At 39.6% G+C, this 24,412-nt stretch overlaps 1 protein-coding gene and 1 long non-coding RNA gene across 2 annotated transcripts in view; one reads left to right on the forward strand and one right to left on the reverse strand.

Annotated features, from left to right (window-relative positions):
* Positions 1-1,402: 1,402 nt before the first annotated feature.
* LOC128375622 (uncharacterized) lies at positions 1,403-4,071 on the reverse strand. Its single transcript, XR_008323090.1, has 3 exons — positions 3,979-4,071; positions 1,861-1,916; positions 1,403-1,630 (listed from the first exon to the last, which is right to left on the reverse strand). It is a non-coding gene; the product is annotated as an uncharacterized LOC128375622 (long non-coding RNA).
* Positions 4,072-14,349: 10,278 nt separating this feature from the next.
* The window catches only part of klc1a (kinesin light chain 1a), a 58,329-nt gene continuing 48,266 nt past the window's right edge, over positions 14,350-24,412 (forward strand). The window contains exon 1 of the mRNA XM_053336216.1: positions 14,350-14,969. The gene's annotated coding sequence lies outside the window, so the exon portion shown is untranslated. The remainder of the gene's footprint in view (positions 14,970-24,412) is intronic.

Here is a 24,412-nt window from a genome sequence, read left to right on the forward strand (position 1 = left end):
ACAAGGTTCCCAGAGGACATCACTGAAACATTTAGAGATGGAAATAAATCCTCTTAAATCTGCAGCACAGCTGAAGATGTCAAACATAAAAAACTAATTATTAACAAAGAAGAGGAGTTTAGACAAACACCTATTACACATCTGTAAAACACAAAACACAAACTGGATTTTCATTTTATGAAAACTAATGGAGTCACATTTTATGATTAGTGTTTCATAAAGTAAAGAATTGCTTTGCAAAAGAATAAAAATACATTTTAGACATTAAATCTGATTCAGAAAAGGTTTGCACATACGAGAACTTTACCTCAATGTTGAGATGCATAACAATCAAAAATATATACAAAGTATTTTAAAAAATTTGAGAGAATTAAATGAAACAATCAAAATATAAACCTGTGTAAAGATGTGTAAACAGTTTAAAGCAGCAGCGATGATCAGGTTTCATTCCTCACAAAGGAGAGCAACGTCATTTCAATATCACAAAACCTGCCACACTCAAAGTTCTGCCGTTCGCCTCCCTTCATCAGGTGTGAATGAAACTTGACATTTATGTTCAGAAGAGTGAAGGAAACAGCCAGTGAGTTTATTAAGGCACCTTGAGGTATAAGTAAACATGTGCTAGATCATGCCCACTTGGACTGATTAATATGACACTCAAGATTTTGGTTAATTCCTTCCTCCAGAGTCAGGGTTTCAGAAACACATTTGTGGCGCCCCCTATTGGTCAGACTAAAAGTTTTTAAATAAACCTAAATAGTAAAAGTAAAAAAATGCAATGACAGAGGTTTGCTCTCTAGAGCACCTTGGTGGCTGAGTGGTTGAGGAGTATGCCACATGAGAACAGTGTCTTTTCTTTCTGAGAAACACATCTTCTATACCGCTGCATTTTCTTTACTACGTATATAACAACGTCTGAAGTTTAAGAAGACTCTAAGAAAGACAGTGACTACACCTACTGTCACTGCACAGTAGATGAGGATCATTATCCATTCCACAGGTTTCTCAGGTTCAGGCTTATCAACAGCTGCTGTAAAGGACAGAAAAACATTCTGTTATCCCAACATTCAACTCTCCTATTTGTGACATTTCACATTGTTCATGTCCAAAATTCAAATCTGGACTGTTTGGGTTTGAACTTGGTGATGTTTGTGTCCACATGCAGCATATTTTAACAATACAGTGACTGCTGAGTGCAAACACACCCGGTCTGTACATCACTGATAACATACATTAAAAAAGCTTTCTGAGTTTTACTGAATCATCTTACCAGTGACATCGAGGTCGCATCTGTCAGAGCCCCAACCATAATCTGTGACTACTTCACAGTTGTACAGACCCGAGTCTTCAATCCTGAGTCTGGACACATGAAGTCTGATTCGTCCTTCTCTGAAGGCGTCTTTGTCACAGTGAACTCGTCCTTTAAACTGTTCATCCTGAGAGTCTGGGACCTCAACACCCTGATCTACATGATACACGACTGGGTCCTTTTTACTAGTGAACATTTGACAGAAGATGTTCAGTGAGGTGGAGGAACTGTTAGGATTAGTTGTAAAGGTCCACTCCAGTGTGATGTTGTGGTTCTCCTTTGCCTGATAGGAGGTCTGTGTCACTTTCACTACAAATGTTCCTGTTGAGCAGACAGAGAGGGAAAGTGTTTAAATATACACAGTAAAAAGGTCACACTTGGTACCAATAATACATATAATCTAAGGAATAATTAAATCTAGATGAACCGTAATGAAGAGTTTCTTCTTGCTTTAATTCTGTTGATGTTTTCACTGATATATTTTACAACTAAAGACATCAAATCTTTTGACTTTTCTCTTTTTGGATGATGAAGTGAGGATGTAAACTAACCAGAGACACAGGAGGTCAGGCTGATGAGCAGAAGGATCCTGCAGATCATCTTCTCCCTGTGAGAGGAGACAGAGGAGAGGAGTCATTAACACGAGGTCAAAGTTCAGTCATCACAATTGTGAGAAGGAAAATCTACAAACCACACGATAGCCTGTAAATCTCAAACTAGTTCATAAATACAGTATAAATACAGTCATAAATCTATAGATCTATAAATCAAAACGGGTCAAAGTCACAAGCGTTGTAACGTTACCCAAATGACTCAAAGAAAGTACGAGGGAGTATTAGGGCCACATGAGGACATATTAAACTCAACATGACGACTTTAAAGTCAGCACTTCAACATTAAACTCGAAATGACGAGATTAAAGTTGAAATATCATGCCGTCTTTAATCTCAGTGTGTCGACATTTAAATCAACATGTTGAGATTAAAGTCGAAAACAATATAACCCCTCTGTACTGCACGCAGGTGTAACCATCGATATCCTTGCATCTGCCCGGTTCGAGCCATTTCAGTTTGCAAGAATGCAGCCACTTCCTCCAAATTTGTATGGTTTATCCTCCTGAAAAGACAGTTTTGGGCAAACCTTTTCAACGTTCTCACACTTATGATAACATTGCATTTCTGCGCTAAAAGAGCGAGAATTTCTTTGTTGCTAAAACCAGTTCTACACAAGGCATTTTTGTGGGCCATCCGATACTGTCCTTAAAGGAAGGCACTGCGGAAAAGGCACATTTCTTTGAGGACAGCAATGTCAAGATTTTGGACAGGGACAGATGGTTTGAAAGAGGGGGTAAAATAAGATATCTATGAGAAAGTGGAAACCCCATCTCTGAATAGAGGAGAAGGTCTATGACACCACCTATCCCCCATCTACAATGCCGTCCTTTCATCTCTACCCATGATATACAACAACTCAGCCTCTAAGAGCAAAGGTCTTCACTATTTACCTCATGTGACTCTCAACAACTGTCGTGGGGAGTTTCACTCAAGCCACACCTTGGAGCACTAACAATCACTCAAGTGTCTTTTCTGAACACCTCCACAGAGGATAAATACCTGGGTTCCTCCACCAGTGAGTCAGACTAGCCTAGCATAGTCAGACGTGCATGGACTGATGAAGCCTCTTGGATAAGTGGCGAAACGTCTTAAAGTTATACTACTAGTCCAGTTGCTTTTGATTCAAATTTCCCAGAGATAACTATGACCTGGACAAGGGGCGATTTTAGATCCTTTTTAGAGGTGCTCAAGCACCCCTAAATTTGATCTCAGCACCCCTAAAATTAAATAAATGATGTTGTTGTAAGTCTCACACTTCCTGCTACAATATTGCACAACTCCCAACAGTTGGATAGTTCTGTCATTAATATATAATCTTTCTCTCAGGGTTCATTAAATATCTTAGTGTCCTCTCTTTAGAAATATGTGATTGTTTATTCTGAAACATTATTATTATACATTATAGTAGACCACTCTATTATGTATTGATGTAATTTGCGTTATCCAGTGAAATGAGTAATTTAGCAAGGGGGTTTTTAAACACTTGCAGGATATTGTATGTCAAATTCTCATTAGGAGCTGAGCCCCCCTAAGCCCCCCTAAGCCCCCCTAAAGGTCTGATAGAATCGCCCCTGACCTGGACGAATGACAACATTCACAGACAGAGCCTTGGATAGATAAATTGGTAAAACTGTAATTCAGAACCGGTTTTAGCAACAAAACACAATCTTATCATAAGTGTTGAAAAGGTTGTGCCGAAAACTGTCTTTTCAGAAGGATAAACCACTCATACCACACCCCCACCAACAGAGGGGTTATAAATGCCAACTTTATTGTCGAAACTTGGACTTTAATCTCAACATGTCGATTTATTTAAATGTCGACACAATGAGATTAAAGACGGCATGATATTTCAAATTTATTCTCGACATTTCGAGTTTAATGTCAAACTGCTGATCTTAAAGTCGTCATATCGAGTTTAATCTCCCCCTAATGTAGTCCGTTGTAAACATTTGAGGTCGCACGAGGACAGTGTTGATTTTTTTAATTCAAAGTCAAGAAAAAGAAAGAAAGACTGAGTTAAAACACCGAGAGAAAGCAGTCGTCTGTACTTACTGTTATATCCTGGGTCCTTTTTTTAAATGAAGTAATCAGTCTGGTGTCACGAACAAGGTGATTAAGAGAGAAAACCCCTCTTCTAGCTTCGGTTCCTGTCAATATAAAGTGTGACAGTCTAGCAGCCTTCCTCCGCCCATTTCAAACAGGAAACAACCACTCACCTCACCATATGTCCCCTTTTTCATGTCAAAATAAAACAAACTGAATATGAAATAAACGCAATAAAACATGTACAAATACACATCACTACTGAGTTTTTATAACAAAGCAGTAAATGTATGTGTGAGATAGTGCAGAAATATCCTATGTAATTTGTTTGAGATATGTTCATCACAGTAAAGTATTTTAAATAGTTTGGTTAATGCTGACGTTAATTTAAAAAAAACAAAAAAAACACGTGAGACTCAGACTGTCATTTTATAGTAACTTGGGTGCTGTTAGACTCAGAAACCAAACTAAAAAAAGCATCTAGTTCTTCGCTGTGATGGATTATTAATCATAAGGTTGAAGTTATTGTCTCCAAGTTGTGTTAGAATCAGTGAAAGGGGAAAAATCACAAAGAAGACAAACTGACACACCAAACACTCACTTCTCTCATCAACTCTTTTACTGTGAGGATGAAATCAACCACACATTCATTTAAAATCTTCTTTTAACTCAACAAACAGATGTTGCAAGAAATCCTGCCGCTGCGTCTAATACAAATATCAGACCAGCAAGTATTAAAACTGCCTTCTTTAGACTTCCTGGTTTGGGTTTTGAACCTTCAAGATGACAAAAAAAAGAGTCCTTCCTTCCTTCTGTCCTTCCTGCCTCCCACCCTTTCTTCCTTCCTTCCATCTGTCCATCCTTTCCTTCCTTCCTTCCTTCCATCTGTCCTTCCTTCCTCCCTCCCACCCTTTCTTCCTTCCTTCCATCTGTCCTTCCTTTCCTTCCCTCCTTCCTTCCATCTTTTTAATGGTCTGGCCCACATGAGATCAAATTGTACTGTATGTGGCCCTTGTATGAAAATGAGTTTGACACCCCTGCTGTAGTGGAAAAGCGCCATGTGTGTGTTTGTGTGTAATGTCTCATTTTGACCAGCAGGGGGCAGCATCACACAGCAGCTCTCTGCTCTCAGCTGGAGCTCAAACGCATGATATTTGCTGCTCTTTCTTAAATAAATGAATTGAATAGCTGAGTTTTCTAGAAATGAACAACAGGGATAGTTAAAGTAGGTTCTTGGACAAAGGAATCTCAACTCAAGCTCCACTTACTCGCCTTTTCTGGAGCTTTCAACACTGTTATAGTTTCACCCATACCATCTGTGTAAAGCATCAAAGTTCAACTCTTCACCATGGAAATAGTAGTTTAACAAAATTCAAGGTCTTCTTACCTTATTACCTTTTTTTTAGAGAGAGGGAGGAGGAGGAAGATGAAGGAGAGGAAGGAGAGGAAGAGGAGGAGAGAGGAAGAGGAGGAGAGAGGAAGAGGAGGAGAGAGGAAGGAGAGGAAGAGGGAGAGAGAGGAGGAGAGAGGAGAGAGAGTGGAAGAGGAAGAGAGGAAGGAGAGGAGAGAGTGGAAGAGGAGGAGAGGAAGGAGAGTAGAGAGAGGAAAGAGAGGAGAGAGAGGAGGAGGAAGAAGAGGAGGAGAGAGAGAGGAAGGAGAGGAAGAGGAAGGAGAGAGAGGAAGGAGAGGAGAGAGGAGGAGAGAGAGTGGAAGAGGAGGAGAGGAAGGAGAGTAGAGAGAGGAAGGAGAGGAGAGAGGAGGAGAGAGGAAGGAGAGGAGAGAGAGGAGAGGAAGGAGACAGAGAGAGGAGAGAGAAGCACAATGAAAATGTAGCTTGTCCATGTATGATGAGCAAGGTGATGGAGATTGAGCTCTTCTACATATATTATCCTCTATCCTCTCTCCTATATACTCTGCTTTTGGATAGATCGTAAATTAGAAATGAGACCTGCTCAGTTGAAAGGTTTGCAGACAGTAAATATAAATCTCATCTTGTAACAGTTGGTGATTTAAAATACTGAAATGCATCTTAATGAGAATATACCGTACTGTTATCCACTGTGCTGCTTTCTCTTCTTCTCTTCTCTCCCTCAGGACGACGGCAGTCCCTGAACAGCCGAGAAGTAGTCGTGTTTTACAGACTTTAAAGACTTCCTGGATAAAAACAGAACATGCAAATTACAAGATCATCAACAAGTGAGTGATTCTGCAGCAGAGTGTCTCCCATGGCGCCGCCGGGGTGGGGGGTTGGGGGGGGGGGGGGGGGGGGGACGACTCCCTCCAAGACTGTGATATATACTGTAGCTTGTTTATAGAGAACAACAAACATTGGATTAGCAATTCAAAGTGAGTGAGTCTTCCTTCCTTCCTTCCTTCCTCTGTCCTTCTTTCCTTCTTCCCTTCCTTTCCTTCCTACCTTCGTTCCTTTCTTCCCTCCTTGCTTCCTTCCTTTCGTCCTTCCTTCCTTCCTTCCTACCTCTGTCCTTCTTTCCTTCTTCCCTTCCTTTCCTTCCTTCCTTCCTTCCTTCCTTCCTTCCTTCCTCTGCCCTTCTGTCCTTCCTTTCTTCCTTCCTCTGTCCTTCTTTCCTTCCTTCCTTCCTTCCTTCCATCCTTCCTCCCTTCCTTCCTTGCTTCCTTCCTTCCTTCCTTCTTTCCTCTGTCCTTCTTTCCTTCCTTCCTTCCTTCCTCTGCCCTTCCTTCCTTCCTTCCTCTGCCCTTCTGTCCTTCCTTCCTTCCGTCCTTCCGTCCTTCCTTCCTTCCGTCCTTCCTTCCTTCCTTCCTTCCGTCTTCTGTCCTTCCTTCCTTCCTTCCTTCCTCTCTCTGTCCTTCTTTCCTTCCTTCCTTCCTTCCTTCCTTCCTTCTTCCACAACAAGTGAGTGATTCTGCAGCAGAGTGTCTCCCATGGCGCCGCCGTGGAGGGGGGGGGGGTTGAGGAGGGGGGGGGGCGGAGGGGGGGGGGGCAACTCCCTCCAAGACTGTGATATATACTGTAGCTTGTTTATAGAGAACAACAAACATTGAATTAGCAATTCAAAGAGGCAGACATGTTTTTAGGGTCGTGAAGTTTCCTTTTCTTTGCTTTCTTGTTTCAGTCTATTTAAAATGTTAATAAGGTTTATATGTTTGTGTTTAAGGATATTGTTGCATCATATAGGATGAATTTCGTCCCAGGGGATGAGAGGAGTAACAATGATGTAACCTGGAGAAAGAAGAGTCAAGATAAATTAAGCCAGTGACAATAATTATTGACTTATCGTACAATAATGTAACGATCAGCATCATCATGTCTATATATGGACTTATCGTATGATACATGGACGTGACCTTTGACCTCAGTATTGCCACACTTCACATTAGCAGCTTAGAGGCTATTCATGTCACATTGGCTCAGTGAGTAGTGTCCTCTATTCCTCACTGTGACGTTCTGAGTGGAGACAGCAGAAGAATTAAAAGGTAAATAACTCTGTCCCCAACTATAACGGCAGTCTGGGTTTTTACAGAGTGTAGCATCCACTCTTCAATCCCCTTTACATTATTATGCTATTATATTATCATTATATCAGTGGTATAAAATGATCTATTGATTATGGCGATTATTTCTGAGACAATATGTCGTCCAATAAAGGCAAGGCAGTTTTATTTATATAGCGCATTTCATACACAATGGCAACTCAATGTGCTTTACATAAAACAGAAAAACATGTAATTTGAGAAACATTAAAACATACAATTAACCCCCACCCCCACCCCCCCCCACCCATAATAAAAACAAAGTACAGAAAAATAGAAAGAGAGAAATAAAATGCTAGAATAGAGCATTAAATATAAGATTGCAGCATAAAATAATGATTAGCTTTAAAATCATTAAAAGGAGATAGAGTGCAAATGAAAGATTAAAATGTAAAGTGCTTTAAAATAAGAGCTCAATCGTAAGCACAGGAGAAGAAAAGTGTTTTTAACCTGGATTTAAAAATGATTTCAGGTTTGTATTCTACTAACATGTCATTCATGTATTCTGGACCTAAACCATTCAGTGATTTGTAGACCAGCAGTTATCATGAATCAGACCTAAACAAGATTAACAAAACACCAACTGACAGCTACGCCCTAAGAACAGAAAAGGAGACACACCCTTCTTCACCTGTAACAATAGAAACATGTGTTAATGTCACATGACCAGAAACACATAATGGAAGAACAGTCTCCATCTGAAGGCAGCAAACTTCATATGATCCGTAATGTAGGTATTTAAATTTATAAAACATTAGATAGGTCTGTCATGAAGTGCTGCGTTCTGAATTTGACGAGGAGCCGCAGATCTGTGTCACATGATCTGTGTCACATGAGACCAATTCAAGGTCCTGTTCAGCAGCTTTCAGCAGCAGCATTCAGGGCCTTTGTGTAGGTGAAAGGTGAGAGAGAGTTACAGTAGAGGTAGTTAACTCTCCTGTTGTCTTCAGGTCAAGGAAGGACAGAAGGAAGGACAGGAGGAAGGAAGGAAAGGATTAAGGAGGAAAAGAGGAAGGAAGTAAGGAGAGAGTAAGGGAGGAAAGGAGTAAGGATGAAAATAGGAAGGAAGGAAGGAAGGAAGGAAAGAAGGAAAGATGTAAAGACTGAAGGGGGAGGGGAAGGAAAGGAAGAAGGAAGGAAGGAAAGGAGGAAGGAAGGAAGGAAAGGAGGAAGGAAGGAAAGATGGAAAGACTGAAGGGGGAGGGGAAGGAAGGGAAGAAGGAAGGAAGGATGGAAGGAGGAGGGAACAAAGAAAGAGGGGAGGAGGGGAAGAAGGAAGGAAAAATTAAAGAAAGAGGGAAGAAGTAAGGAAAGAAGGAACAGTCAAAAGAGAGATGGGGTCAATTTGACCCAAGAGGATAACAGGAAGATTAATAGTCATGAAATTAAAGGCTTCTTATTGGAAAGTTATAGAAATAGCCATGAGCAGCTTCTCCACCCCCCCCCCCCCCCCCTTTTAAATTTTATGACTTTTTTCTATTAATTTAAAATGACTACAATATACTGTAATAATATAAATCTGTACTGTAAATATTGCTATTGATTTACCTCCCTGTCAAACTGACCCCATCTGTTTTGACTGTTCCTTCCTTCCTCCGTTCCTTCAGTCTGTCTTTCCTTCTCTCTTTCTTCCTTTCCTTCCTCCATCCCCCTTTCCTCCCTTCCTTCTTTCCTTCCTCTATCCCTCCCTCCCTTCCTTCCTTTCCTTCCTCCCTTCCTCTGTCCTTCTTTTCTTCCTTCCTCTTTTCCTTTTTCCCTCCCTCCCTCCCTCCCTCCCTCCCTCCTTCTTTCTTTCCTTCCCTCCCTCCCTCCTTTTTTCCTTCCTTTCCTTTCCTTCCTCCCTTCCTTCTTTCCTTCTTTCCTTTCTTCCTCTTTTCCTTTTTCCCTCCCTCCCTCCCTTCCTTCTTTCTTTCCTCCGTCCTTCCTTCCTCCCCTCCTTCCTCCCTTCCTTCTTTCCTTTCCTCCCTTCCTTCCTCCCTCCTTTCCTTCCTTCCTTCCTTCCTTCCTTCCTTCCTTCCTTCCTTCCTTCCCTCCTTCCCTCCTTTCCTTCCTACTGCCAGCATACCAATTAAATCTTTTAAGTCATATCTCATCTTTTTATTTCACTCTGCATGGAGGAAGAAAACCAGCCTGAACCCTCCCAACAAGTGTTTGGCTTCATATTTCTGTGTTCATCTATTATTTATTTATTGGTATTTAATTGGCAGGAATTGGAGACAAACTACTATCTGATGTGAGATTTGTCATCTTTTTCTCTCCTTAATGAGCTGCTGTTTTGTGTAATTAGGTCTCTGCTGCTTCTTTCCTCTAATTATGGAGAAAAAATGGTTCGAAAAATCCTGGAATGAAATTGTTAGAAAGCTCAGTGTTCACTTAGAAACATCCATTACATAAAAGGATCTATTAACTCTGTTCACACTCGCCTGCACTGTGCTAGGAAACCTGTAATTACTGAGGCAGACACACACACATATATATATACATAAGGAAAGGAGGAAGGGAGGAAGGAAGGAAGGAAGGAAGGGAGGAAGGAAAGCTGGAAGGAAGGATGGAAGGGAGGAAGAAAGAAGAAAATGAGGAAGGGAGGAAGGACAGCTGGAAGGAAGGAAGGAAGGACGAAAGGAAGGATGGAAGGGAGGAAGAAAGAGGAAGGAAGGAAGGAAGGATGAAAGGAAAGCTGGAAGGAAGGAAAGCTGAAAGGAAGGAAGGAAGGAAGGAAGGAAGGAGGAAAGGAGGAAAGGAGGAAGGGAGGAAGGAAGGGAGGAAGGAAAGCTGAAAGGAAGGAAGGAAAGCTGGAAGGAAGGAAGGACCAATTTGATCCGGAAGGACGACACAAAGGTTAAAAAATATTGTACAAGGTGTATGAATATATAAACAGTATATAACAGTGAATATAATGATACAATACACCAATATAACATAGTGTGGATGGGATAGAGTCAGTCAACCAGGCGGGGAGTTCCGGTCCTCTGAAATGAGGCCAATGCGGAAGTAACTTAGAGCTGCATTCTATCAAAAGGCCACCAGGGGGCGACCGTCTCTATACAAGTCAATGGAGAATTCACCAACTTCTCACTTGATTTCTAACCTCAGTAAACGTTTTCAAAATGTGTTTATGGTCTCAATCGCTAGTTTAAAGCCTTCTTCAATGCAGTATGATGTTCATTTGGGACATTTTGGCCTCCCTGATTTTATATGTGACGATAAAGCAGGGTATGCATTAGGGCGTGGCTACGTCCTGATTGACAGGTTGATTGACCAATGTCCTCAAGATCCAGCCCTCGCAACCAATCGCAGCCTCCCCGCTCCGCTGTTGGTCCTGCCCATACATCCGTCCATGACTCCGCCTCATGCCCATATAAGTAGAATCTGTGTTCTTTTTTTCCCAGCATGCACCTGAAATTTTCAAGATGGCGCTGCCCAGATTAGAAACTATTGGTTTCCGAGCAGCAGTCCACAAACCAATGGGTGACGTCATGGATGTTACGTCCATTTCTTTTATACAGTCTATGGGGTCAGTGGGGGTTGATGAGGCCAGTTACAGCTGGGGAAATCACCAACTTAATACTACTACTACTAGATTAGTAATAAACCAGTATTAAAACCTGCACTTTAAGTTCTTTATAAAGGAAAAGTTCTGCATCAACAAGTACATTAACTGAAGAGTAGCTGTTTCTGTTTAACCCACAGACCTCCCTATAGTTCCTCTGAAACACTATGAATCATAACTGGAGATTTATGCATTGGTGACTAAACTGACACTTGACTTATAAATAGTTAAACAGTGTAAAAAATATATATTTCAGTGACTTCTCTCTGATGCGTTGCATAGAGACCGAGCAACTCTCGCTCCTCTGGGACAGATCTGTCACATAAAGTGGCAGACGTGTCAGTTTCCTCTCCGCTAACTTGCCTCAACAGCCGAGAAGGAAATGCAGAAACTACTTTTTGGGGGAATTTTTTTTTGGGATAAGTTTTACTTCTGCAGAGATTTTTTGGGGAGGGAGGGGGGGGGGGGGGGGGGGGGGTTTGTTATAGCTGAGGGATTTTCTTTATAAGAGATGCTGGAGTCCTCACAGTCGTTCCCTCAATGTGCCACAGTGCATGAATTTACAGAGAATTACAAGAGAAGACATTTGTTTAAAAATATACAAAATATGAAGTGAGAGCAGTTAGAGTCAAGGAAGACTTAAAGGGAGGGAGGAAGGAAGGATGGAAGGTAGGAGGGAAGAAGGAAGGTAGGAGGGAAGAAGGAAGGAAAGGAGTGAAGAGGGAAGGAAGGAAGGAAGGTAGGAGGGAAGAAGGAAGGATGGAAGGTAGGAGGGAAGAAGGAAGGAAAGGAGTGAAGAGGGAAGGAAGGAAGGAAGGAAGGAAGGAAGGAAGGATGGAAGGTAGGAGGGAGAATAGAAAGAAGGAGGGAGGGAGGGAGGGAAAAAGGAAAAGAGGAAGGAAGGAAGGAAAGAAGGACAGAGGAAAGAAGGAAGGAATGAAGGAAGGGAGGAGGGAACAGTGCATGAATTTACAGAGAATTACACGAGAAGACGTTTGTTTAAAAATATACAAAATATGAAGTGAGTCAGTGATTCAGTGCATCGAGCAAATGCAAGTCACTGAGAAAAATGTAATGAAGCAGTTAGAGTTGGAAAAAAGGACTTAAAGGGAGGGAGGAAGGAAGGAAGGAAGGTGGGAGGGAAGAAGGAAGGTAGGAGGGAAGAAGGAAGGTAAGAGGGAAGAAGGAAGGAAAGGAGGGAAGAGGGGAGAAAGGAAGGAAGGAAAGAAGGAAGGAAGGAAGGAAAGAAAGGAGGGTGGAAGGAAGGGAGGGAGGAAGGGAAGGAAGTGAGGAGGGAGGGAAGGAAAGAAGGAGGGAAGGGGGATGGAGGAAGGAAGGATGGAAGGTAGGAGGGAAGAAGGAAGGAAAGGAGTGAAGAGGGAAGGAAGGAAGGAAGGGAGGAAGGAAGGAAGGAAGGAAGGAAAGGAGGGAGGAAGGAAGGAAGGATGGAAGGTAGGAGGGAAGAAGGAAGGTAGGAGGGAAGAAGGAAGGAGGGTGGAAGGAAGGGAGGGAAAAAGGAAAAGAGGAAGGAAGGAAAGAAGGAAGGAAGGAAGGAAGGGAGGAGGGAACAGTGCATGAATTTACAGAGAATTACAGGAGAAGACATTTGTTCAAAAATATACAAAATATGAAGTGAGTCAGTGATTCAGTGCATCGAGCAAATGCAAGTCACTGAGAAACATGTAATGAAGCAGTTAGAGTTGGAAAAAAGGACTTAAAGAGGAAGTTAACAGGTATTATTAGATTTTGCAACCTTTCATTGACTATTTTAATAAAAATCATTATATCTGATTTCCTTCCTTCCTTCTTCCTTCCTCCCTTCCTTTCCTCCCGCCTTTCTTTCCTTCTTCCTCCCTTCCTCCCTTCCTTGACTCGAGGACAACAGGAGGATAAAGTCTCTGATCAGCTTCTATTGAGCTTCATCAGTGTGAGTTATTATAGTTATTATAGTTACTATGGTAACAGTGTGAGTTAGTCATATCAAGTGGATATCTGACACATTTACAGTCTGTTTAGCATCAGATTCCCTCTTAGTGTTTCCTGTTGAGCTGTGGTGGAAGTATAGCAACAAAAAGAGGAACTTTGATACTAAAAACACTGTAACGTTGAAACATATCTATTGGATTTGACTCATTTGGACGCTGAAGCTTCATATTAGCTTCAGATTAACTTTTAAATCAACACAGAAGGAGGTCTGTGGTTTTTCTCCTCCATCACTTCCTTCCATACTAAGTGCCTGACTGATGAAGGGATCTTCTAAAGGTCAGTATGAACCATACAGTCTGTGATATGAACAGCAGGAATCATTACAAGACAAACCTGTTTTAATGTTCACTGGGCAGATTTACATGACTTTGTCCATCTGGCATACAGAATCAGAAATAGCTACAGCACCAGCAGAGCCAGTACTTCTTGTTTTTATGGAAGCTCATTTCCGCCAATGTGATGAAAACAAATTATGTAAGTTATTATAATGAGGAACTATCTCAAAATAATGACTGATCTTCTGATACTTATATCTCATTATTTTTGAGATAGTACTAAGCCATTTTGAGATAGTTTCTGATTATTTTGAGATACTTAGCTAATATTTTAAGGTATTGAGTCATTATTTTAAGATATCAAGTCATTATTTTGAGATATTTAAGTATTTTTTTGAGATACTTTCTTCTTATTTTGAGATATTTAAGTATTTTTTTGAGATACTTTCTTCTTATTTTGAGTTACTAATTATTTTTCAGATATTAAGTAATAGTTTTAAGAACATTTGTCATTATTTTGAGATAGTTAATCATTATTCAGACATACTAAGTCATTATTTTGAGACATTTAGTCATTATTTTGAGATAGTTTATCATTATATTGAGATAGTTTCTTCTTATTTTGAGATATTAAGTCATAATTTTGAGTAAGTTTTTCATTGTTTTGAGTTACTAAGTCATTATTTCAATATACTAAGTCATTATTTAAAGATACTAAGTCATTATTTAAACATAGATCATCATTATTTTGAGATAATGTCTCATAAATTTCTCATTATATTGAATTACAGGATCTTTTTTTAAAAATCACATTGGCAGAAATGGGCCTAGATACTTTTAAATCAAACTTAAATAATTATGAAACTATCCTTTTAATGTTGACTTTGTCCATATGTCATACAGAATCAGTTAAGAGTCACACTACCAGTAGCAGCAGTAGATCCAGTACTTCTCGTTTCCTCCTCCTTGGAGCAGCAGCGTCGCACTGAACAAATCAGGCCGCTCAGCTTCCCCTTTAATCCGGGCAGGGATGACATCATTACCGGGGGAGAGCTGGAGGGCGCCGGGTAACGCCATTTTCACGCACCGCGCAGTCAGCCAGGGAACCAGGGGGGTAGCTGTCATCTTCATGGGCTACTACTACTAGTCTACTTGTTTCTCTCTCTCTCATTTCTCTCTCCTCTTGCCTAATGAAGCCGCTTATGAGTTAGTTTCTCTCCCGCCATGATGGAAGTGAAGGAGAGCTGCGAGGGTTTTCTACTGTGCGGCGGCTCCGACTAATTCCTGTATTTTTGACAGTTAAAGCTTATTATTGCGGCGGCTCCGACTAATTCTAGAATTCTTGACAGTTGAAGCTTATTATTGCTGCGGCTCCGACTAATTCCAGAATTTTTGACAGTTAGAGTTTATGATTGCGGCGGCTCCGACTAATTCCTCTATTTTTGACAGTTAAAGCAATGGAGATAGAGACGAACTAACTAACTCACTTAAAACAAGGGAGTTTTCTTGGACAATTTTGTTTTATCTACACCTGTAAACTGATTTTTTTTAATGCGGTTATCTTCACACGGTGTCGCTTAAAGGAAAGACACCTCCATCTTATCATAGAAAGAGTAAAAAAGAGGAGAAAAAGAGGAGAGAACCGAGCGATACATCGGCGACGGATGTCCTAGAGAACGGTAAGCTACGGCTATGTCTATGTCTTGAAATGGTCTCATTAGCTTGTTAACCACAGTACACATTATATTATGATATTATTCTGCTGTTATGTTATAAATGAGTAAGTGTTTGATTCATTAACGTTGATTTATTTGTATTTAATTCACTGGCTTGTTGTGTGAGTCTGTGTTTACGTTGGTTTGCAGGAATTAGACGCTGTAATAAGCACATTAACTGTCACTGTGTGTGTGTCTCTCTCTCTCCTCTCCTTCCTTCTCTCTCTTTCTCTCCCTCCTTCCTTCTCTCCCTTTCTCTCTCTTTCTCTCTCTTTCTGTATCCCTCCTTCCTTCTCTCTTTCTTTCCTTCTCTCTTTCCCTCCTTCCTTCTCATTTCTCTCTCTTTCTCCTTCCTTATCTTTCTCTCTCCTCTCTTTCTCTCTCTTCCTCTCCTTCCTTACCTCTCTCCTTCTTTCTCTCCTTCCCTATCTCTCTCCTATCTCTTGCTGTCTCTCTTTCTTGCTCTCCTTCCTTCTCTCTTTCTTTCATTCTCTCTCTCTCTCTCTCTCTCTCTCTCTCTCTCTCTCTCTCTCTCTCTCTCTCTCTCATCACAGTGGCAGCAGGAAAGTATTTGCTAACTGGTTCTTCAGGTTAATCTGTATGTAAAGTGAGATAGCAGATAGCAGATAGCTCTGATAAAGCACCAGTAACTATGTAAAGGGAGTAAAAAGGAGTATTGGTGAACCGGTGGATAGATGCACTTGTCCGGCCACTGCAGCACGATGAACCCCCCCCCCCCCCCCCCTCTTTCATCCCTCCTTCATCCCCCCTTCATCCCTCCTTTCCTCATGATCTTGAAATATTGTCATGTGATGGTCAGTTGTGTTTGTGTGTGTGTGTGTTGTGTGTGTACGTGTGTGTGTGTGTCCTTTCATTGATATTCAGAGCAGAGTGAGAGCTGTGAAAGCTGCCTGTGTTGAGCAGACAGCTTCAGAGAGAGACAGTGGATCTCAGTGTGGTGGATTCACAGCTGGGATATAACTCCCCCTCTTATCCCTCCACACCCCCTTCTTTAAAAAAAAAAAAAAGGTATTTAAATATGAACATAGAGAGACGTAAACGCAAACACTCAAATCTCTGCACTAATATTTGCACACACAGGTGTTTGTTTGCCCTGCCCTGAAGTCATTCTTTTGAGATACTAAGATGTTCTTTTGAGATAGTTTCTCATTATTATTATTATTATTATTATAAGGTAATAGTTCTTATTTAGAGACACTAAGTCATTCTTTTGAGATAGTTCCTTGTTATTTTGAATTACTAAGTAATTTTAAGTAGCTAAGTCACTATTTTGAAATGCTTTCTCATTATTTTGAGATACTAGGCCATTATTTTTAGCAGCTAAGTCATTATTTTGGGATCCTAAGTCATTCTCACAGGGGCTCACAGCTGGAATATAACCCCCTCTACCCCCTCCTAAAAAAAGGTATTTAAATATGAACATAGAGGAAATTGTTTTTCATGTAAACACTTAAATCTCTGCACTACTACTTTGGACAGAAATCTATTTACACACAGGTGTATTCCTTCAGAGTTGTGTTTACCCTGCCCTGCAGTCTTTAATATTTAATCCCCCCCCCCCTAAAGGAGTACTCATGACAACCTGCAGGGCTCCTCCTCCAGGCTAACACCCCCTCTCTGCCCCCCCCCCCCCCCCATAGGACAGCCTGTTGTTGCCTCACACATCCCAGAAGGGTTTTGGTGTGTGTGTCGACCCGATAAAGCTCCTTGTTTCCTAATGGGAAATGATTAGTGTGTGTGTGTGTGTGTGTGTGTGTGTGTGTGTGTGTGTGTGTGTGTGTGTGTGTGTGTGTGTGTGTGTGTGTGTGTTGTCACAGCAGATTTTGTAGTAATTGCTGCAGGTTAAAAGATTTAGAAGCACCAAGGTTTTATTTTCTGCAGGTGAGGCATTAAAAAAAAACAGCATACAAGTAAAAGCACAATGCAACACACACCACATATAAATAATACATGAACACAGGAAAAACATCAAAAACCATAAAAATAACAAAGAATTTACTGGTTTACTGGTTTATTTGCACATTAGTAAAATAAAAGGCAGAGAAAAATAGTCAAATAAAAATAAAACCTGTGTGTAGGTGAGGTAGAAACCCACTACGGACTTAAATATAGACATACATATCATTAACCTAATAAAATAAAGTTATAAAGCAAACATTATAAGTTAAAATAAAAGAGAAAAGACTTGCAAACATCACAAAATCTGAATTATATACTAGAATATTTTGTCATTAAAGTATTTTTGAGTTTCATTTGTGTATCTGGGCAAATTTCTATTCCATAATTGGACTCCATGATATCTTTTAAAATATATTTAAAAAGCCATCAAGAGAAATGAAGATAATAAATAAGTAAATAAATACAACTAAATAAAGATTACATGTTTAAATAAGTGCCTTTTGAAGTTTAACACACTTTTGTGGTTCATCATGTAGCTTTAAGACTGCAACAGACCTTTAATTTCTATGTTGGGATTTAGAAAATTTGCATTTATGATTGTAGTGAAAGGAACTATTCTCATGTCAGAAAAACTACAGTTACTATTAAAAGTGTAATGAAGCTGAAGCTGAAGTTAAATGTAAGTAAAAATTTCTTTAGATCTTTTTATAGACATTAGTCACAAAGTGTTTTATATAGGCAAAATAAAACAGAGCAGTAGTATCAGAACATTGGTGAGAGGATAAGAGCTTTTACATTTAATGCTCTAAACAGACTTTATTATGATGAACTGTTAACTGCACACACAATTAGTCTCACACCAATCATGTCACTTTCAATCCCAAGTGAATAACGAGTGCTGCTTAGCTGCTGTCCAATTATCTGAGGGGGGAAGGGGCTTTACGAAGATTAGTAAGGCACCAAATTGGAGCGTCATCACCTTTTAGGTTGCTATTCTTGCTTTAGGTATTTTTGTAAAAAGCATACTTTCTGAATTACAGTTGGTGAAGAGATGATGATGACACACATGCTGAACACTGTGAAATGATAAATTCAGTAAAGCTGCAACTAGTGCTGGGTGTCGTTAAATAAATAATACCAGTACCAATCCAAGTCTCCTTAAATTGATCCTGATACCAGCTGAGTCCTTCATTAGATTCTCATTAACACATTTAGGTCTCTGTCTCTGTAGACCAGGGGTGTCAAACATGCGGCCCGTGGGCCAGAACCGGCCCGCCGAGGGGTCCAGACCGGCCCACTTTCCTTCCTGTCTTTTTTTTCCCTTACTTCCTTCCATATGTCCTCCCTTTCTTTCTTTTTTCCTTCTTTCCTTCCTTCGTTCCTTGAGCCCTTCCTTCCTTTCTTCCTCCCTCACTTTTTCTTTCCTCCTTCCTTCCATCTTTTTAAAGATCCGGCCCACATCAGATCAAATTGGACTGTATGTGGCCCTTGAATGAAAATGAGTTTGACACCCCTGCTGTAGACTCTCTTTACAGCGTTTAGGAGGCGTCTCGGCTACTGAACTGCTAAAACACGCTAACTCAAATTCACCACGACTTCACCACCACAGACGGGTCGTAGCTGCTGTGGCTGTGGACCAATCACATGATGCATTAAAGAGAAGAACGCTTGTGTTGATTGGCTGTGAGCAAGTTCATATAAATAGTCATATTTTCTAGCTCTGGGTGAAAAAAGGATCGATTCAATGCTACTTGGTATTGATTTAAAGGGTGTAGAATACCGATAACGAGCCCGAGTGGCATCATTGTTTTTATCTGACTGTTACCCCAAACCCAAAATTCAGCTTATGATCATATATGACACAGAAAAGCAGCAAATCTGAACCTGTGAGAAGTTAAAATAAGAGAATATTTGGCATGTTTGGTTGAAAAGTGATGAAAACAGTTGCCCCGTTAATTGTCTTTTGTTGGACCGATCGATTGATTGACTCATTGTTCAGCTCTAGACAGCTGTGACACGTCTCTGGTAATTGGTTTAATGAGGAAGTCAGTAGGATAGTAACCTAACTGTGGGTCTGTGGGTCAGATTTGACCCTCCAGCACAAAACCATCTGGCCCCTGAAGGAAGCTGAACGTTTCACTTTCACAGCTTGCTAGTTCCTCACTTACTAACGGAGGAAATGGTCTTAATAGTTGGATAGAGTCTGATAGAGCTTGTAAGATTTAATAATGCCAATGTTAATAATGACATTCATTTATTTTTTGTGACTGAATGAGCTTATTATCATATTAGTAGTATCATTTTAGTTCATTTTGAGTACTGGGTAATGCTTTTATTTTGAAGGTACTGGGCAGCTTTAGGTACAGGTAGGCAGGTAAAGGAACAGCAGGTAATGGGAAGGGTTTACTTTGCAATGAAATGGCAAAATAAACCCAATGAAACTTGATGTTTATCTGGATTCACTTGTTTGACCTGTTTAACCTTCCTGTTGTCCTCAAGTCAAGGAAGGGAGGATGGAAGGAGGGAGGAAAAAGGAAGGAAAGGAGGGAGGAAAGAAAAGAAGGGAGGAAGGAAGGGGGAAAGAAGGAAGGAAGGGAGGGAGGAAGGAAAGGAGGGAGGGAGGAAGGAAGAGAGGAACGGAGGAAGGAAGGAAAGGAGGGAAGGAAGGAAAGAAGAAGAGAAGGAAGAAAGGAAGGAAGGAAGGGAGGAAAGAAGGAACAGAAACAGACAGGGTCAATTTGACCCGGGAGGACAACACGAAGGTTAAGATTAATTCCTTCAATGCTCCAAGTGGCTGTTTGATTTTCATTTTTAATTTATTTATTTAATTATCAAGTAAAGGACGAATCGCCACTACAGAATCCGACAAGAAACAGTTTTGCTCATCAATTATATTCTTAAATTGTTTAATAGAAATTAAAATAGCAACAAGGATGAAACAAAACTGTCCTCATTATTAAATCTAATGCTGTCAAAACCAGTTTGAGACCAGTTTAAGACCTGCAGGGAGTGTTTTAGTACAGTCATGAATCAAAGTCAGTGTCTGTAGAAGAAATGACTCCAGTATATAGACTCATTATCTTATAGCCTTTAGGTGTCTGGGGGGGGGGGGTGGGGGGGGGGGGGGCAATCATGAGCTGCTGCTGTCTGTGTAGATCTTTAAACTACTTCAGGCTGTCGCTGGTGGAAATAAAAGATCATCGGTGCTGTTGTCATGTGAGCTCTGAGCAGAAGTGACTCCAAAGTTTAAAAAAAACACACGACACAGGAAAGGAAACGGCAAATTAATTAAACACAGAGCGAGACGGCTGTGCTTCATTTTTTAAGATGTTTTTTTCAGCGTTCAGCAGAAATGTGTTTAATATTAATACCAATAATACTTCCTAGTCCATTTCCTGTGTTTCAGCCGTGTGCAGCGTGATGGCTCATGGCTGCTTGATTTGTTAACCCTTCTGTTGGTGTGTGTGTGAAGCTAACGGCTGATGTCGTCACATGACCACACACACACACACACACACACACCACACACACACACACACACACACACACACACACACACACACAGTAACGGCCTCATATAGTTGAGTAAGACTGCAAAAATATTGTAGTCAGGCATCTAAAATCAACACTTCTCTTATCATTTGACACTAACGCTGCTGCATTTTGTGTGTTTTATAAAAAAGTAAACACATTTTAATCTTAATTATTGGTTAAAGCAGCTGTGATAATCACTGTTTACGGCAGGGGCAGAGCTAAGTGGGGGGGCTTCTGGCTTCTCAACAGCCCCCAAACATCTAAACTAAACTCTGAAGTTGAAGTTGTAAAGCACTTTATGATATCTAATGTTTTATAGATAAACTTTAAATACTTACATTATAGAACATATGAAGTTTGCTGCCTTCAGATCGATATCACACACAAGACTGTACTTCCTTTATACATACATGTGTTCTGGTCATGTGACAGTAACGTTCCTGTAGAGTTTCTATTGTTACGGGTGAAGAAGGGTGTGTTTGCTTTTCTTTTTAAGGCGTAGCTGTCAGTTGGTGTTTTGTTAATCTGTCACATTAACTGGTTTTGTTGGATGATATATTGTCTCAGAAATAATCAATGTTCCTTTTAAAGCACTGATAATAATAATGATAATATAATAGCATAATATTGTATAGGTGAGCATAAAAGAAATGTGGAATGAATTGTAATATAATTTAAAGTAATTGACTACTTCTACCACTAATGTTTGCAGTAGTCATACAATGCAGTAAAATTAAAAGTCTGTCTAATTATTTTATTATTATGTTGTCACGGCAACAACGGCTCAACTCTGTAACCAGCAATATACATAGAGAATGCCGTACCCTAGGGTAAGTTTGCTAAATCTGACTTTTATTTGCAAATAATGTAAAGAAATAACCAAACCTATGGAAGGTAGGGGGCCATGGGCTAACCCAGAACCCCCCCCCCAACCCTCCCAAACTATAAGAAAATGGATAATAACCTAATCTAATTAAACAAAGCTGCAAAAACTAGACTACAAATCCCCCCCGTCCTTAAAAAAGAACAAAATGAGTCAAAAGAAAAAGTCCTGCATGTCATGAGGAAGAGAAAGCTCGTTCATCTCTAATCTCACATATATTTTGGGTCGGTATACCCACCCACCAATCAAAAAGGGAGGGGGAGTAACAATATATCCTTACATCATCATCATTATGTGTCTGAAATCTAACAACCACTCTCATATCTGACCATCATTTGGCTGGTTGCTGGTTGCTGGTGGCTGTTGCTGTAATTTCCACTCTCTGTGCTTGTCAGTAATAAGTTTATTGTTGGTTTGAGAATATAATAGAATATATAGAAAATGACCAACCAGACCCTTTCATTACCCAGTTCTTTATCTGTTCATGCCAGAAAAACTAATGTACACTTTCTCTGGTAGCAGAAGTTTGTGTAGATTATTTCATGATAGGTCAAAATCAAATAAAACACAATGTCATATACATAACATAATGAAAACAGTCGTCAAGCTTAGATAAATTAGAAAAATATAAAATTAACACATTAAACAATTAAGAAAAAGATTCAATATTAATTTGAGCAGGAAATTAAACTTGTATTATTTCAGGTTTAATTTCTACTTACATACCCGTTTTGACATTTAACAACTTTAACAACACCCCAAATGTCTTTTATTCTGAAATTCGATCATTTTTCCTAAAGTGGCCGAGAATGCATTTTAAAATGTTGTATAGATGCTCCAAATGTTTGTCCATTGAGGCTGTTCTGGGTCAGATTATCTCCGTATCTATGTCCATGTGTTTTAGTGAAATGAATAGTTCATAGTTTTAATAAAATTTAGAATATTTTAACCCTTACATACGATTTGGGGTCAAATTTAACCCATTTTTTACATTTGACAGCTGTAAAATCAGCCCAAATGTTCTTTTACTCTGGGATTTGATGACTTAAAGTGATCTAAAGTGGCTCAAAATGCACAAAAATGAAAATATTTTAGCCTTAACATAATGTCCAGGGTCTAATCTAACCCATTTTTTTCTTTTTAGAGCTTTAAAAACACCCTAAATGTCTTTTATTCTGAAATTTGATGATCTAAAGTGGCCCAAAATCCACAAAAATGAAACTATTTTAAAATGTTATACTGGGTCAGATGATCTCTGTATCTATGTCCATGTGTTTTAGTGAAGTGAATAGTTAATAGTTTTAATAAGATAGTAGTTATGAGGATTTCTTGTTATGATGTAGCAGTGAAGACTGATGGCTCTAATGGTTCTACAATAAACCCCACACTTCCACAAAGCTCTGCTCATTTTACACTTTACATATAAAATAACATTTCCATCATTATGTCTGTTCTATTTTCATGTCTGAGGTAAAATAGGACATGATATTGTGTGATAGGAGATGTTTAGTCTCTCTCTGCTCTCTGTGGTTGAACATTTTTTTAATGAGGGGATTCTTGAACAGTGTTTAAGGGTTAAATGTGACTTTGAATCTCTTTATCTTATCATCAGTGACTTCTCTATCAGCCCACACATCGCTAAGCCCCCGAGCAAGCACTTAATGTTCCTCCTCTTCCTCACTTGTCCCAATCAACCCCCTAACTTCCCCCTCTCTCACTCATAAACCCAACACCAACCCCCCCCCCCCCCCCCCCCCCCCCCCCCCCCCCGTTGGTCCCTTCATATCACTCCCATAACCTGCTTACATAAAGAGCTGCAGTGTCCCTGGATGCTCAGCTATTTACATTTCAAAAGTTAACATCAGAAATAGTTAGGGTCTTTTTTTCCCTTTCTTCTTCTTCTTCTTCTTCTTGTGTCTCTCTCCCTGCGGTGCTTTGTGCTCAGAGACTCATCTGATGCCAGAAATAAAAAGATTGTTAGATCTTTTAGAAAGGCTGGAACTATCACTTTCACTTCTGTATTATCAGCGCCTGCAGTGATGCTTGTTGGCGTTTTTGCATTTCGGGATTTTTGACCTTGTTCTGCTTTATTGCGGTTTGAAGCACTGATTTAAAAAAAGGTCAGTACCCTTATTAATGATCCAGGTGTGAAGTCAAATGATAAGTGACAGATAACTTTAATGTCACATCCTCTTTAATGACTGACGCAGATCATCCAGTCTTTACAACATGATTAAAAACTTCCTCTGAGGGTTTGGACCTGCTGCATGCGGACATATAAAAGTCATTTAATGATATTAGATGTTAACTACTAAATAATAATGAAGTATTGGGTTATTATAGTTTTGAAATGTCCGTTTTAGTTTAGTTGTGTTTTATTTCAGTGTAGTTTTAGTTAGTTTCACAAGTGATTGAGTAGTTTAAGTTCAGTTTTATTTTGAGGAATTGAGTATTTTCAGTTTAGTTTTAGTCTTAGTTTTAGTTTTTCAGGTGTTAGGATGAAAGCCTTGATTTACAGAAGTCATTAGTTATTAAAAGGTTGCATATTGTACAAAAACCTGTTTTATTATTTTATTGTTAAACCAGTAACGATGCTCAAACCCACAGCAGAGCTCAGTAATTATCACCTGGAACTGGTGGTGTATTAAGATAAGATAAGATAAAATATTCCTTTATTAGTCCCACAATGGGCAAATTTATTTACATTAATTTACATTAAATTTATTACAGCAGCAAGTGGACACTAAGAATAGAAGAACATCAATAAGAACGAATAAAGAGCAGTAAATAAGTACGGAAAAACAATAATAGTAGAAATATATAATAAAAAAATAAATAATTGTGACATTATTTACAGCACAACAGAGATAATATTGCTATTGCATGGATTAAAGTGAAGAAAAATATATTTATATTATATATACAGTACTAGTCAAAAGTGTGTCCAAACTTTTGACTGTATATTTGCAAAGTAGAGTTGAAATTAGTTGTATACATGAATACTAATATTACACAGCATTGGACATTAAAGGTAGGGTATATTATATTGAATGGTGTTCCTCATATTTTG

The sequence above is a fragment of the Scomber japonicus genome, chromosome 16 (genome assembly GCF_027409825.1).
Source record: "Scomber japonicus isolate fScoJap1 chromosome 16, fScoJap1.pri, whole genome shotgun sequence".
NCBI lineage: Eukaryota > Metazoa > Chordata > Actinopteri > Scombriformes > Scombridae > Scomber > Scomber japonicus.